The 15519-nt window shown below is 42.1% G+C and overlaps 1 protein-coding gene across 2 annotated transcripts in view; it reads right to left on the bottom strand.

Annotated features, from left to right (window-relative positions):
- The window catches only part of LOC143344689 (monocarboxylate transporter 10), a 132514-nt gene extending 118524 nt beyond the window's left edge, over positions 1-13990 (bottom strand). Inside the window, exons 1-2 of one of the 2 annotated variants that reach the window (XM_076770976.1) lie at positions 13616-13990; positions 11171-11334 (exon numbers count right to left, since the gene is read on the bottom strand). The gene's annotated coding sequence lies outside the window, so the exon portion shown is untranslated. The remainder of the gene's footprint in view (positions 1-11170; positions 11335-13615) is intronic. The other variant, XM_076770977.1, reaches the window with a different exon arrangement.
- Between the last annotated feature and the right edge of the window lie 1529 nt (positions 13991-15519).

Here is a 15519-nt window from a genome sequence, read left to right as displayed (position 1 = left end):
TAAAAAATTTAAATCTTTAATTCAAAACAGATTTATCTGGGAAAAATTGTAATGGGAGATTTTAGAGGCCAAAATAAGACGAAAATCAAGAATACGAATTTGTTGATGGAGGCTTCGTTAAAAAGTTATTAACGTTTAGACTTCTGCCTGTAAAATGGCAATCTATGAATTTTTTTTCTAGAAAGTGGGTAAGATTTCGGGGGTATGTGTATTGACCAAAAATGATTGTAATCGACCCCTGAAACTAAAAATAATCTTTTTAGCACGATATAAAATTTTTTAATTTTGTCGAAAAATTTCACACCTTCTCGAATTTTTTTCTCGAAAGTGGGTAGGATTTCAGGGGTATGTGTATTCACCAAAAATGATTGTAATTGACCTCCACAATCAAAAATAATTTTTTCAGAATGATTTGAAATTTTTTAATAACTTTTTAACGAAGCCTCAATCAACGAATTAGTACTTCTTCATTTTCGTCGTATTTTGGCCTCCAGAATCTCCCATTAAATATTTTCCCAGGTATGGCCGAACACCCTGTATATTTTGACCCGCGATTTAGTTCGAATATGCGATGTTTCGTGAAAAGTGCTGCTCGAAAGGAGCCTCCGAAGCCTCGCGTCTCTGAAACCGCTTGACTCTCGCTGGTTGCATCGTATTCTCCGTCAAATATTCATTGGCTGGGCGCTCGATTATGCAAATCATCGCTTGATTGCACGTCTAATCGATACGGCATCGGGGAAACCGTGGATTATTTTGACTCGTTGCTGTTCGGAATCCTCGTTGTAGGATGAAACGCGGCCAGGACGTAGGAGAGTTTCCTATTGTTTCAACGATCACTTTCTCATGCCCCGACGGCAAAATTCAGGATTAAATCGGGTCAGCGGGACGCTTTCGTCTCGAATCGCCACGATCGAGAGATGTTTCTACCGTTAGCGAATAAATAAAAGAACGCGCACGTATAACGTATCGGTTCGTAATAATTTCGAGGCGATTCGGGCAAAAATCCGAGCGCAGAATATTTTACGTTTATTTATCGTCGACTACAGTGATGGAATCCTGTCATCTTGAACAAACATATCGATCAACGAGGATTCAACGTGCGCGCGGGTACGTCGACGCGTCGAAACCAGAGTCGCGTTTTAAATATTTATGTTGAAACGAGCAAACCGGACCGCACAGCGTTTTGCAACACTTTGGTCGAATAACGAGCGATCGATAAAGCCAACGCGTTCGATTTCAGTCGTTTGTTCGACGGAACGATTCAATTTTTGTTTGCTCGACGTTGTTCGCGTTCGTTCCTTGACTACAACGCGATTTTTCCGCGACGATTTTCGATTCCGTATCTTCGCTCGCGCGAAAAGCTATCGCGGATTAGCCGGAATCAAGCGCGGGCAGAAATCTCGTTCCGCGGACCTGTTGTATTGATTTCACAGAGGCTGTAAAAAAGTGCAGGACAAAACGTTTCGGAAATTTTCAACTTTTAACTAGCTCGTTTATCGCGTCTGCCAAACGAGCCGCCAACTTTCAACGCTAAACGAATATTTAATTAGAAAGCGCGCGGATTCTCTAACGATGTATAATTTGTTCGACTCGCCAAGCCGATGGATACCTTCTCGAACGAAATTGCCTTGGTAATTTAACGCGTCGACGATCGTGTTCATCGAAGAAAAATAATTATTATAATATCAGGTCCCTTCCAACGAGCGAGTGGATTATGAACTCTCGAGCACACGAACTTAAAACAGGTCAACCGGTCCCCGGAAGTCGTACGTCAGCCAGCTTTACATAATATAATTGACAAATCTAAAAATATAATCGGCTTTGAAAACTCGTCGACAATGCTCGTGTTAGCAATGGCCGCTAAGCAAAGGAACGTCCGTCGTAAAACGAAATGTTTATCAGCATCCCTGGAAGTTTCCCGTAATTGTCGTGCACCGTCTTCAATTAGAAAACCAATCTCCGTCGGATTAAACGCAGCCCGGTGGCGAAGAACTCGTCTCGTCGAGTCCGCGGCGAACGAAGAACGCGAAAAGTGAAATTAAATTGGCAAGTTTTCCCGCTTTTATCTCATCCCCCCCTCTCCCGCCACAATGATTCTCACAATGGCCACAGACGTGTGACTCGAAAAATGAACAACTACACCGCGAACACGAGCTCTGGTGACGAAACGTGTCGCGAGGGGCCGTACTCTCCGCGTTGTCACTCGCCAAGTTTTAACGTCCACGGCAACCGGTGCCTTAAGGGCTGTTTAAGAGTCATGAAAACCACCCACAACTTCTCCTAACGCTCCTTTTCGTAGTTTATGATGCATCTACCTTCCGCGCGACCTACAACTTACAATTATGCTACCACCATATTTCTGACGCGTTCGTCGAGTCATTCTGTCGGTGCAAACATGCTAAATAACCGAAACGGGATTCTTCTTGGCACGCCATGAAACTCAACGGTCGAACTAACGTCCTTTTCTACGTTCGAGCAAGAGTTGCTATGACTGGCGAGACTTCGATGTCATCTTTCTCGTTATATTTAGAACAGAGCACATTTCCAGTTAATGATATTCGGAGGATCGTCGATCTTCCGAACTTTACCTTCGAGAGTTGCTCGACATTAGCGAAGCAGATTTCGACGCCTCGTCCTCGATGCAACAAATTTGTGAGGAACGAGTGGAAATTCGTATCGGGCAGGAGGCTCGTAAGCGTAATTCGAATACCGACCGATCAAAGGTAATTCTAAATTCGCAAATTATAGCGACCGCGTCGCAGCGGGAAAAGAGCTTCGGTGTCGGTTTTAAAGTCCCTCTTGCCGGTAACTCGGGGAATTAATCCGTTAAATCGACGGAACGAGGGGAAACGAAATTAAACGAAATTAATTTAGCGAATTATGTCCTCCTTTCTCCGACGGGGTAAATCGATTACCCTCGGGACTCTCGAGCACCGGAAGAATCTGTCGTGCCGGATCCCGCAGAATTTCGTGAACCCGATTAACGCCGGCCAGTTGTCCGTGCGTTTGATTACACGCGTGTTAACTGCACCGTCGAAACTACGGGAATGCAGAGAGTCTCGTTAGACGCGGGAACGCGAGGCTCGTCGTGCAAATGGAAAACAGATTCTCGCGGTTGCCCGCGAGCGGTGCCATAGTCGCGATCGGCTCGCGGAAACTGCGACGGTTAACTTGCCGGGAAATTAGTTATGCTCGATGAATAAAAGAAAATCGACTAACGAACGAATTTGCAATTCCACCGAGCCGTGGCCGCGCTTCCTCTTCGGCCCCAAGAGCGGAAGAAGTTGTAATTATGAAACGAGCGACGTTGCGAATCAATTTTCTCGGCAGAAGTTTGTCTATTTAGGCGAAATAAGCGGAATTCACGGGGATGGAATTAAAACGTTGATTTTATCGACGCTATTGCTTTCACCTTTTTTCTTATTATTGCGTCACGTGTAGCGCTGACACTTAGTGTAAGAGCTAATATCGTTTCTCGATTAATATTTTATTCGCTTTAACACTTTCACTGCCACGTCACCCATATACAGGATGTTCGGCCACCCCTGGGAAAAATTTTAATGGGGGATTCTAGAGGCCAAAATAAGACGAAAATCAAGAATATCAATTCCTTGACTGAGGCTTTATTAAAAAGTTATTAACAAATTAAATTAAAAAATTTCAAATCGTTCTGGAAAAATTATTTTCGGTTGCGGGGGTCAATTACAATCATTTTTGGTCAATACACATACCCCCGAAATCCTATTCAATTTCGAGAAAAAAATTCGAGTAAGTGCTGAAAGTTTTGGGTGAAAAAAAAGATTTTCGAATCGTCTTGGAAAAATTATTTTTAGTTGCAGGGGTCAATTGCAAGCATTTTTGGTCAACAGACATACCCCCGAAATCTTACCCACTTTCGAGGAAAAAATTCGAGTAAGTGCTGAAAGTTTTGAGTGAAAAAAAAGACTTTCGAATCGTCTTGGAAAAATTATTTTTAGTTGCAGGGGTCAATTGCAAGCATTTTTGGTCAACAGACATACCCCCGAAATCTTACCCACTTTCTAGAAAAAAATTCGAGTAAGTGCTGAAAGTTTTGAGTGAAAAAAAAGATTTTCGAATCGTCTTGGAAAAATTATTTTTAGTTGCAGGGGTCAATTGCAAGCATTTTTGGTCAACAGACATACCCCCGAAATCTTACCCACTTTCTAGAAAAAAATTCGAGTAAGTGCTGAAAGTTTTGAGTGAAAAAAAAGATTTTCGAATCGTCTTGGAAAAATTATTTTTAGTTGCAGGGGTCAATTGCAAGCATTTTTGGTCAACAGACATACCCCCGAAATCCTACTCAGTTTCGAGGAAAAAATTCCTTACCGAAAATATAATTTCTGGCCAGAAATGTCTGCCCGAATTTTCATGCAAATCTTTAAAACGTCATAACTTCTGAACGGATTGGACGATTTTAATGTTTAAAAAAGCAAACTACGCGTATTTTGGTGGAGAATATGTACACATTGCAAAAATTATCGAAAAGTTGGTCCTTGACCCCGCAAAATGAGAAAAGCCCCATAAAAATGGTCCAATTTTCAAACAGTCATAACTTCTACAATTGTGAATATATTTCAATGAAACTTTTTTCTGAAGTAGAGCTCATGGGTACCTACAAAAAAGTATTAGACAACTTTTCTATAGGGTGACAAACAAAATTACTAAAAATGGAAAAGGAATTTTTAAGGAAAATCGACAGGGGGTAGATGCCTAAATTTTTCGACGAAAAAAAAAATTTTTAATTAATTCTGAAAAAATTCTTTTCGGTTGCGGGGGTCAATTACAAGCATTTTTGGTCAAGAAATACACCCCCGAAATCCTACTCAGTTTCGAGAAAAAAATTCGAGAATTTGTGAAATTTTTCGACAAAATTAAAAAATTTCAAATCGTTCTAAAAAAATTATTTTCGATTGCAGGAGTCAATTATAATCATTTTTGGTGAATAGACATACCCCCGAAATCTTGCGCATTTTCGAGAAAAAAATTCAGTATGATCGGAACTTTAAACGTTAATAACTGTTTAACGAAGCCTCCATCAACAAATTGGTATTCTTGATTTTCGTCTTATTTTGGCCTCTAGAATCCCCCATTAAAATTTTTCCCAGGGGTGGCCGAACACCCTGTATAGGTGACAGGATTTACCAGTATGATACTAGAAAAATTCATTCTCAAGTTAGGACATTAAGAAAAATGGATAGAATTTATAAATTTTAACAACGTTAGAAAAATAAGTACTGAAACAAATTTTAGGTTATGTAGCTCAAAATGGTTTAAATTCAAAATTTTACGAACGTATTAAACGAACTGGTATTCTGGTAGTGTCGAAGATGGTCTACACTTGTTGATATCGAGCTCGCTTGGAACGCGCAGGGTGTTCGACGAACGCAAACGTCTGTTTTTAACACGCAACAATATCAAACAATTTACGCCCAAGTTTGACAATCGCTCTCGGCTTGTCTGTCGCGTGAAAACTTTTCGATTGAACGGTAGATAGAGGGAGGGAAAAAAGGACGTGACAACACGATCGTCCGAGGGAAAAAGTTTCGGCCTGAAACGTTACAAAATAGACGATTCGCGGTGCGGCAATTTAAACAGCGCCAGGCTTTTCCGAATCACGTTGATTCGACGCCGAAATTGCTTCACAGAAAAACAGTTTACCCCGTTCGATATACGAGTCCTCGCGAAAGGGGTCACCGATATTGTCGATGCGCGTCGCTCTTCTATTTTTTTTTTTCCCCCACGGACTTTGATATAATTTAGCGTCGTCTGCCCAACCCCCACGATTAAATTCTTCCCGATACATTAACGAGCGCCCCACGTTTTTCCCCCCTGGCGAAAAGTCTCGCGGCACGCTAACTTTAATTTCATACGCCGCGAAAATCGGCGCGCGAAAGTTTACGAAAACTGCAAGAAACTATTCGCTCATCCCTGAACTTTCGAAACCGCAGTATATTCTGTCGTGATTAGATGGATATGAAACTTGGAAGGCGATAGAGTACTGCAGAGATTCTTGCGGATTCCTCCTTCCATAGAATATTGCGGGGTGTCTCGGAAATGCATGTAAGAACTTTGTTTCCGAGTTACGAACGATCCGGTACATTTTCTCCTTATATGGTTACATCAAATTATAGCTTAGTAGTTCAATTAACCACTTTTTTTTTTACCATAGATACAATGTGATTTAATGGTGGGGATGTTACCAATGTAAAATATTTACCAAAAAAAGTATGTACTGTTTAAGGTAAATTTAAGTGTATACAGGGTATACCACCGTAGGCCAACCCTGGGAAAAATTTTAATGGGAGATTCTAGGCCAAAATAAGGCGAAAATCAAGAATACCAATTTGTTGATCGAGGTTTCGTTAAAAAGTTATTAACGTTCAAAGTTCCGCCTGTAGAACGGCAATTTGTCCACCTACTTGAATTTTTTTCTCGAAAGTGCGTAGGAATTCGAGGGTACGTGTATTGACCAAAAGTGATTGCAATTGACCCCCGCAACTGAAAATAATTTTTTTAGAATGATTTGAAATTTTTTAATAACTTTTTAACGAAGCCTCAGTCAAGAAATTGATATTCTTGATTTTTATCTTATTTTGGCTATTGTAGACCGTACACCTTGTATTTAGTTATTTTATTATAAAAATCAACTACAAATTATTTGCTTTTATTTTATTATAAAAATCGACTACTAATTGCAGGTTATTTAGTATCTGTGATTGTCACCTTAAATTTTTGTTCCCTGATGTACATACATACGATATATTTAATATCAGCAGCGCACACTGCTGTTTGTGTGAGTTGCAGAAATTTATTTAGAAAGTAGAACAAAATGCAGAGTATAAAGCTCTCGTGAGAGACAAGTAGCAATGGTGTTCGCGAAACGAGTGCGACCGCTGCGAAATCCTTGTATCCCGAGCCGTGGCAACAGGGGGAAAAAAAAACTGCTAAGGATATTTTTACCATTCATATCTTGTATAATAAGTAAAAACGCGAAAGATAGAAAAGGAACGAAACAAAACGCGACGAACATTGCGGTCCACGGGCCAGAATAAACGTGTGGCGGGCCAACGTGGCCATTCCCAGCTTAAAAATGCGTCGGCCGGGATATATTGCCGGCATCTCTTTTCTATTTTTTCTTTTTTCGTATCCGCGGAAACCAGCCTTTTTAACGACCATTTTCGAGAGAACGAGCGCGTTAACGTAAAAAGCTCCTAGGTCTCGACACTTTCACTTTATTCCATTAATATTATTATTAACAGTCTGGTAAAAGCCTGGCGTTCATTCGCTTTAATAAAGTACATACTAGAGCTCGAATATTTTTTCAAATTTATTTATTCGTAAACGCGCCGCGTTTTGCCGGACCAAGTTTACGAAATTTTCTGCTAGATAAATAGTTTTCGTAGAGGCAATCTAGAATTTTGTCACGGCACATATTTTTCGTAACCTCGCGGAAGTTTGTAATTGAATTTTCCAAACATCTCGTGAATTAATTTTTGTAGCTTCTCGTGCGAACAGTTTTTAAATTTAAAAACAAAACAGCAACTTTATATCCTGCGTTCCATAATTCCGTGCACGAACTGCTGTTTATCGCGAAGCAGAGGCAAACTGGCCCAGCGACGAAAAAGATGCAGGAAGCGCGGCATCTGTTTCGTCGAAATTTAATGCCACGGGGCTCAGCTGCAGCTCTTTCGTTATTGCACCCCCGTGTCCGCGTAATGCAACAATTAGGGAACCTAATTTCCCCTGACCGCTACAGGCGAAGAGCGGTGTCAAGGTGGATTGCGCCAACTTTTAAGCCCGCGAAACGCCACCGGAAACGAGCGTGCGAGAGGGTCGAGAAGGAAACAGAGCAGGGGAACAATATAAAACAGAAGTGGAGGAGAGAGGGCGCTCCACCCACGCAACGCCAGGCGAAACTACGCAACCCAATTTCCCTGTAATGACACCGACGCGGACAGGAATTGTTTTATCGACGACACGGCGAAAACATTATCTGAAAAAGTTTATCCCCGACGTCGCCGCTGGCGAACATTACTTGTTTTTCTTCCCGTAAGTCTCGATAGAGCCAATGTCGAAAGATGTATGGTAATTCGAGCTTCCAAGCGGGACACTTTCGAAGTTAGGTTTAGAAAAAGCGCTACGTCCACTTACATTCGTTAACCTGAAGATATTTATTTGTCATTCGGTTGAAATTATGTACGAACAATTAGATCTAATGATACGGAATGGATATATTGTATAATGTTATGTTTTAGAAAATACTGAGCCTACTAAAATTGCATAATGAAATCTTCAGAGCAAATTCGATTATCACCGTAGCCTGTTTTATACAGGGTGTTCAGCTTTCGCCGAAAAATTTAGGCACCTACTCCCCGTCAATTTTTCTTAAAAATTCGTTTTTTATTTGTAATAACTTTGTTTGACGCTGTACTGACATGTTGTTTAACACTTTTTTGTAGGTATCCATGAACTCTACTTCACCACTAAATTTCAATTAAATCCATTGACTATTGTAGGAGCTATAGCTGTTTGAATATTGAACCATTTTCATGGGGGGTTTCTTATTTCACGAGGTCAAGGAACAACTTTTCGAATATTTTTGTAATTTCTATATATTCTACACTAAAATACGCGTCGTCTGCCTTTTTAAACATTACAATCGTCCAATCCGTTCAGAAGTTACGATGTTTTAAAGATACGCATGAAATTTCAGTGAAACATATCAACGTATGGTCAGACATTATATTTTCAGTAATGAATTTTTTTCTCGAAAATGGGTAGGATTTCGGGGGTAGGTCCATTGACCAAAAATGATTGTACTTGACCCCCGCGACTAAAAGTAATTTTTTCAAAACAATTTTAACAAATTTTTTTTCGCCGAAAGTTTTCAGCATACTCGAATTTTTTTCTCGAAAGTCCACAGGATTTCGAGGGTATATCTATTGACAAAAAATGATTATAATTGACCCCTGCAATCGAAAATAATTTTTTCAGAATGATTTGAAATTTTTTAATTTAATTTTTTAATAACTTTTTAACGAAGCCTCAGTCAACAAATTGATATTCTTGATTTTCGCCTTATTTTGGCCTCTAGAATCTCCCATTAAAATTTTTCTCAGGGGTGGCCGAACACCCTGTATAGAATCCTATTCCTGGTAACATGTGCCTTCATTAGATACTTTTTCTTTCTAGTTCTTTCGTCACGGATAAATATCAAGTTGCAGCTTTAATTATAGCGTAGTCGGGAATCGATGTTCCGGTCATATTTTAAATAATCGAAAATTTGAACGGAAGTTAGTTGTAAATATTTCAGTGCGCCTGAAAGCTAGTATCGTCAAAATCCACGCGAAGTTTTTGGCAAATTCAATAAATAATTAAGATTTCATTGGACGGCCACGGTCGAGTGTTTTTCCAGTGATTTTTCATGAAATTGTATTTCCAGCGATCTTTTGTTTTGCGCGAAGGCGCTCTTCCCTCCGCAGAAAACTATGAATTGAATTTTATATTTTTCCTGGCATATTTTCCGTCGGTGCTCGAGCCCATTCAATGGTCCAATACAGTTCAAGTACTGATTGCGAAACAATTTTCTCGAGAACAATTTTCTAATACTCGTCGAACGTCTGCTGGTTCGTCGTTCTTAAAAATTCTAATCGTCATATTAAAAAAAAAATTTAACAAAACCATACTCTGGACGGATGACATTCGATCGCACGAAACTGTAAACGCACCGCGAGCATCCAAATTGGAAAAACGCAAATCATTCATCGTGGCTTAATTAAAATACAGCTGCGAATTTAATATCGTTGTGAAATTGTGTGCGACCCGCGGCCGATGCAAATTAAAATCTCGCTTTTGTAACCGTGTACGAAATAATTAAAAGGACCCCGACACGCCAATGCGGAGAGGGAAAACTAGTTGTATCAATTTCCAGGTTGAAACGAAGTAATCGACGTTATCTCTTTCGACGGTCGATATTTTCGTCTCGATAATGGCCAGCAGGCCTCCTTTTTTTCTTTCCCCGATGGTATACGTTACTCGAACGGACGACGAAAGAATTTCACGGAAGATCGTGGCTAGGCAGACATCGGAAACAGGGCCAATATTACAGCCACGACCACTTTTAAGTCTTCGTATTACACGAAGAGCCACTGTACGACACGAAGACGCGGAAGATACACGTACTTTAATGTACGACGAGCGCACGAACCCCTTTTACCTGTTTTTCATTCTTGAAAATACATTCTTCACTTCTGTGTTTCGTGAAATCTTCTCTGTCATTAACGAATTAACGACAGATCATCGATTAACGAGTTCCATGGTGAACCATATTTCAGCTTGCGTCAACGTTACAAGCACACAGTCTTAAACTGTACCATAATATAATTAGCTCCAACAAACAGTACATTTTACTCGCTGAACTTTCGACGCTTTAACTTTTCCCGAACTTTGTTCCGCTTAACTTCGATAATTTCGTAGCGTAAAGTTTGCGTTGGAACATCGATAGTTTGGAAAAACGTAGTTACGGAAGCACGATGTTGAAAATACTTGAAAGATCGTTGGCTAAAATGGCGTTGTCGCTCGACGGAAGTGTTCGATACTTAAAAAACTCGAATAAACTACACGGGGCTTAAGTAAACTCTAGGAACTTTGGGAGTTGATACAATTCAGCGAAAAGAATAATCAAGTTTTAAGAAACTTGGAGCTAATGGGTTCAGAGATACAGCAATGCTTGGACAGCTGCGAATCATTTTCGATTAGATAAGTAAATGGTAGTCGTTTCTGCTACTGAGAGGAGTCTTCCTCTGACACACTATGAAACTCAACGTCGACCAGACGGCGTAGCGCAACCTGATCTGGGCTAAAGTTTCACATTGCGTTATTTTTGTTTGTCCTTCGTTCGCTGTTCTTTTCTACGCTCGACAAGATACGAAGTCGAACACCGTATCTTGGCTCGTGCCATTTTGGGAACTAAAAATTAACCATGCTTTTCATAACTTCGAAACTTCCATCCCATGTTTTACGCAGTTAGCTAGGATTTGCCTAGGTTAGGAGTCGAAATCGTAACTCGTAGATTAAATGGCGTCGCGTTGGCGCCAAAAAAGTCTAGCAGTTTTCGCGCGACTATTTTTACGTAATGAAGGATACTAACCTTGTTATTGTCCCAGGAAGCAATGACCTTTGAGAAGAAAATCCTATTAAGCAACGTGTTGCGAACACTCGACACTTGAAAACGGGTCAACGTATCGTCGAGAGTTTAATAAATACCGTGCTTAAGACACTAGCGTTCGACTGTTGGAAGCTCGCGTTTCGTCGCTGAAACAACACGATTTCCCATTCAATTGAAATCAATTTGGCACGCGATCGCGGGTCTTCCTCGCGAAGCCATCGTCTGCTTAACCGTGTTTTCTCGAAACACGATACTTTTTATCGAGGTAGGGATCAGCAACGCGAGAATCCGCGTGCAAAGCCGTGGAAACCTAACCTATAACGCCATCGTGTTAAACGAAGCTGTTTTATTCGCGCGTTAATTGATCGTCAATCTCGAATTAATCGTAGAAGATAAATATAATTCTTGTTAAGAAATATTGCATCACGATGGCGTACTGCATTTTCTTGTGAAATCATCTAAGAAAAAGAATCGTCGATAAACGGTAATGGGCCCGTGGAAGTAAAAATTTCGCTCTCACGGAAGAACTCGCAACGTATGAAAAGAAAAATTGATACTTCGATTCATAAAAAAATTGCACGTCAGAGGTGACGGTAACGAACCATTTATTAGGTCGACCACATGAACGAGCCGATATTCGATCAGTCGCAGATTGACCGCGATTAATAAAGTAAACGTAAAGTAATATATCGACTGTGCTGTATAATATTTATGACGCTCCCGTGCTCTCCAATTTTATTTGATTACTGCATCGTTTTTTGATTATTATTTATTTATTTTTTGCACGAGTTTGCGTTAGGTTGCAAAACAACCTTATTCGCTAACCTTCGCCCTTTCGCACAGTTTGATATATATTTGCTTTGCTTCATTTATCAAATAAAGTCATTAAATAGATAAGTAAAGAATAAAAACCGAGACTTCGTGCAGTCGAGGCAGGTAAAAAGAATAGTTCGATAGAAGTACTCGATGGGTTGAAAAATTTCGTTTTAGGAATGTGAAAAATGGGCCTCGAAGATGCGAATTCGTTTTAGAGAAAGATGGATGAAGAGCCGCGGTGGAAACTAACCCACAAACAGCAACTCGAGGTCTTGCAACAGACTTAGGAGTTGCCACTATGACAGTATCTCGACACCTGGCCACAATAGGGAAGGTGAATAAATTGGACAAGTGGAAACCACACCAGTTGACGAATGATCAACGACTGGAGACAATTGGAGATGCGCTTGTCGCTCAAGATTCGAAATAGCAAAGTCTCGTTTTTGAAGAGGATCGTAACTTGAATTTTATTTCGTCTTTCCAAAAGGTAAATGGTTTCGATCGATAATTGGAAGATTTGAGAAGCATCGAATTTTGTAAATACGAAGCACATTTGAGAGACAATTACTCGTGTTAATGGTGCATATTTTGGTCGAGTCAAATTTAATGATACTGGGTATAGTCGTGTCACAAGTGATTCATTATTTACGTTAAACGTTGCTGATCAACCTTTTGTCATCATTTTCATAGCCATCGATATGGGATGACGGCGTGTTAATTATGTAGATTATTCCCAAACAATCGAACCCAAAGCCACCCTTCGAAGATACTTCGTTGCGTATATCGGGATCGAACAGAACGATTTACGAAGCTTTTAGAGTTAGGGTGGTTCGTTTTACCTCGCCCCCCCCCCCCCCCCACAGATTATCATTTATTTCGATACCTATAAAACTCTATAAGCGGGCGTTCAATAGCGACGTTCGTGTACAAGAGATCGTTCAAACATTTTTTTCGATAAATGGGAAAAAATACTTGTGACACAACCCAGGACATAATACATTTATAGAGAATGTAGATTAGTCTCGAATCGATAGTTTTAAAGACGACCATAAACTCGAAAACTTTAATATGTACTTCGCAGTGTTCCTAACCTGAAATATTAAATTAGCATGGCGGTCAACGCGGGTGCATAAAATTAAATATTCCGATAGTACAACGTTTCGAGCTACTAGAGCTAACAGAAACGTTGGCCTGGATAACGGAAGGCGACCGACGAAAGAGGAGAATAGGTGTCTCGTTTCCTGGGAAAATTGCGCGTCAAAGGGTGGCGATGAAGGACCGTTCGGGAAAGAGAGGTCCCCTTTAAGCGACGGAAAATCGGGCCCAAGAACGCGCGGCATTTAGCGTTACAGTTTCTTTCGCGCGCCTTTAAAGCGTCGGGGCTGGCCTTGACCCGGGGTTTCGCGCAAAGAAGAACGCTCAGATTCCAGGCCGTCGCGTCGGCCAGGTTCCCGGCGTTGTCGACGACTCGTACTATTAATTAGCGATCAATTTGCACGTAGACGCTTTCGTGAACACGGTCGTGGCACGAGACTCGCTCTCGCGAGACCCATTTATCCTCTCGTCGCCCGTGCAGGGCCATTTCAACCGCCGTAAACGTAAACAGCAAACCTTGACCCGCGACAACGAGATTCAATTTCTCTAGCGGCGAGACCGACACGTCCAACGACCCAACGCTTTCGTCGACTCTCGCCGCGCGAAAAGATCGAGTCGATCCTCGAGAGGGACCCGTCGACACTGTTTTCTGCGAACGTCTGGCCTCGCGAGCACAGGTGGTTGCGAGCTCTCGAGCGTCGAACGCGAGCGGGAAAAACGATTTGAAGCGGGGCTCGACACTAACCCGGGGTCCACACTGACCGATCGCGCGATCACACATCGTCGGATCGCGAGTACGTCGCACGATCGACGCGTCGTTTCGACGGAAGCATCGTCTGTTGAGCGCGAGTTTGCTCTCCTCGATGGAGAGTAGCTCGATCGACTGGCCGGGACGAGAGCCGTCGCGCGACTGAAACCGTGCTCTCTGCCCGCAGCATCCCGATCCTTTCTACCCCGTTCGGTACACGTCCGTCCCCCACCCCGTACCACCTTTGCCCGCCACCTAGTCCTCTCTTTCAGCCTCTTCCAACCCTGCACGCGCGATTCCCTCTTATTTTACCTCGGCCGCTGTCAAGCGTATTCAACGCTCGCCGGGATTATGAGACACAGGGTCGATCGCGGTGCGTTGAGGTGCGCCATACGCCACGGTGCCGAGCCGTGGCTGCGTTCCTTGCGGTCCCTCGATCGCTGCGTGGCTGGTTTTGTTTCTCGAGAACCACTGGCGACCCCGGAAACACGCCAAGGACCAACAGCGACGACTTTACGTTCTCTTTTCTTTCCCACGGCGTAAGATAAACTTTCTTTAACCAACGTCGAGCGATAAACCAAGAATACACTCTTTCGACCGAATTACGAGCAGTTAGATCCTCGTCGCGTTTAAATTTTGAACGTAAGGCTCTTGGATCGATCATCCTAGGCTTCCGAGAATCTCGTTTACGCTCGACGCTTCGACGGTCTTCTTCGAGTATTTTGAACCATTCGAGATCCCATCTTCGTCATAAAATTGAGCTTCCGGGATTACTTCGACGATCCGGTAATATCATTCGTGAACCGTGTGTACAAATTCTGACGAAATAGATAAAGTTTGCACTCCCAAGAATTTGTTTCGATGTTACGCGTCCTTCTATGGTGGATATTATCTACGGTTAGGGTTAAAAAGAAGTTTCCCTGCTACGTGTTGCGCGTTTGTTTCTTTCGGCAAAAAATTAATCCCTGCGAACAGAGACCGTGCATCGCGGTCGAAGCTGCAATCCCGGGCCTAAACTTTTCTCCGTCTCGACTCCTCGAACTCGGTGTCGTCGCTGGAAATGGGTACCAACGGCCGAAATTCCACGTGATTCTCGACGACGAGTCCCCCCGTTGTTCGCGTCCGATCGATCGGAACAACGGAACTCCTTGCCGGGCGACGAACGACACACCTTCGTTCCATCTTGATCGCTACGAACAGAATGGTACCCGATCGATCATTCCCCGGGCTCCGCGAACAATACCGCCATTTTCTGCATCGCGATGCTTTGTTCGATCGCCGGAGGCGGTATTCGACATTGTTCGAAACATTGTTCCAGTACGAACCACGGATTAACCGTGACGGGAACGCTATTCGCGTTTTAAGGAACCGATACTCCGTGCCAAACGTCCACTGTCCGGTTTCTCAGCGGCGTATCCAATAGCGCTGTGATACGACCCACATACGAGTCACGAACAGTGACCGTATTGGTAATTTTTTTTCTCTCGATTCGATCGAAACGAAAATCAAGAAACGTGCAGATTTTTATTTCGGTAAAGTAAATTTTTAAAACGTTATAAAAAATGCAACGATAAGGGTGGAAATAATCTTCGAACCGTCCTTTTAGACAAGCTTGGTGCGACGGCGAAGTGGACGTCCCGGATTCGAGGCTGTCGTCAATTAAATTCACGTT

Source organism: Colletes latitarsis, chromosome 8 (assembly GCF_051014445.1).
Source record: "Colletes latitarsis isolate SP2378_abdomen chromosome 8, iyColLati1, whole genome shotgun sequence".
Taxonomy (NCBI): domain Eukaryota; kingdom Metazoa; phylum Arthropoda; class Insecta; order Hymenoptera; family Colletidae; genus Colletes; species Colletes latitarsis.
Note: the sequence above shows the minus strand (reverse complement) of the source record. Positions and strands in the feature narration are given on the sequence as shown.